We start from the raw sequence: 1,767 nt of genomic DNA, 5'->3' as shown, positions 1-1,767 counted from the left end.
TAACTTTTCTGCCATATCAAGTCATGACACATGTATAAGACTCTTGTAATAGGATTATGTCATAGAATCATAGAATCATGGAATGGTTTGGGTTGGAAGGGACCTTAAAGATCATACAGTTCCAACCCCCCTGCCATGGACAGGGACACCTTCCACTAGACCAGGTTGCTCAAAGCCCCATCCAACCTGGCCTTGAACACTTCCAGGGATGGGGCATCCACAACTTCTCTGGGCAACCTGTTCCAGTGCATCACCACCCTCACAGTAAAGAATTTCTTCCTAATATCTAATCTAAGTCTACCCTCTTTCAGTTTAAAACCACTACCCCTCATCCTATCACTGCATGCCCTTGTAAGAAGTCCCTCTCCAGCTTTCTTGTAGGCCCCCTTTACATACTGGAAGGCTGCTATAAGGAGTCCCTGGAGCCTTCTCTTCTCCAGGCTGAACAACCCCAACTCTCTCAGCCTGTCTTCATAGGAGAGGAGCTCCAGCCCTCTGATCAGCTTCATGGCCCTCCTCTGGACTCGTTCCAACAGGTCCATGTTATTTTTATGTTGGGGGCCCCAGAGATGAATGCAGTACTCTACTCCAGGTGAGGTCTCACAAGAGTGGAGTAGAGGGGGAGAATAATCTTCCTCAACCTGCTGGCCATGCTTCTTTTGATGCAGCCCAGAATTCAGTTGGCTTTCTGGGTTGCAATCGCACATTGTCGGGCCATGCTGAGATTCTCATCTACCAACACCCCCAAGTCCTTCTCCTCAGGGCTGCTGTCAATCCATTCTCTGCCCAGCCTGTATTGATACTGGGGGTTGCCCCAACCCAGGTGCAGAACCTTGCACTTGGCCTTGTTGAACCTCATGAGGTTTGCACATGCCCACCTCTCTAGCTTGTCAAGGTCCCTCTGGATGGCGTCCCTCCCTCCAATGTGTTGATCACACCACACAGCTTGGTGTCATCAATAAACTTGCTGAGGGTGCACTCGATCCCACTGTCCATGTCCCCGACAAAGCTTTTGAACAGCACTGGTCCCAATACCGACCCCTGAGGAATGCCACTCATCATTGGTTTCCACTTGCACATCGAGCTGTTGTGGGACACCGGAGTTTCTGGTGCCAATCACCAAAGCTGCCATGAATCAGCAGGAAGTAGTGGGAGTTTGACTTGAACAGCATGCTTATCTCACAAAACAGATAACAAATGCAGTCTAACAAGCAAACTGACTGAGTGACACCCAGGGTGACATGTGTTGCTTCAGAAAAAGCAAGGAAAACTCCCGTAAATCTGTAACCATAAGTCTGTACCATGAATGTGTACCATAAATCTGTACTGAATCCCCCCCACTCTGTGATGAACCATGGGACACCACTGGCCTTCCAGAATTGACAATCCTTGCTAAGGACCAATCAGCACACAGTAATTGACTTAGTCCTACCTTGCCATGAGTATAAATCTGGCATTTTAGAATCCTCTTTTTTGAGGACAAGATCTCCAACTACTGGATGGGTTGATGAGCCTGGACCTCTCTCCTCCCCAAGCACAGACACCGCTTTGGTAAGACTTGCTCCTCTGACTATGTTGGATATTACCCAGGACAGTATAGTTAACAAGAGCATTGCACTCTTAACTCAAGCTCGATTTTTGCAGTAGAGTGCATTTATCAACGGCAATTCCAAACTTCTTATATCTGTCACCTTAATAAATCATCTATCATTTCAACTTTGTGAAACTGTGTCGCGACGGAGGGAAGACACAGTCACTCAATATGAG

This window comes from Falco biarmicus, chromosome W (genome assembly GCF_023638135.1).
Source record: "Falco biarmicus isolate bFalBia1 chromosome W, bFalBia1.pri, whole genome shotgun sequence".
NCBI classification, from domain to species: domain Eukaryota; kingdom Metazoa; phylum Chordata; class Aves; order Falconiformes; family Falconidae; genus Falco; species Falco biarmicus.
This window is presented reverse-complemented; position numbering follows the sequence as displayed.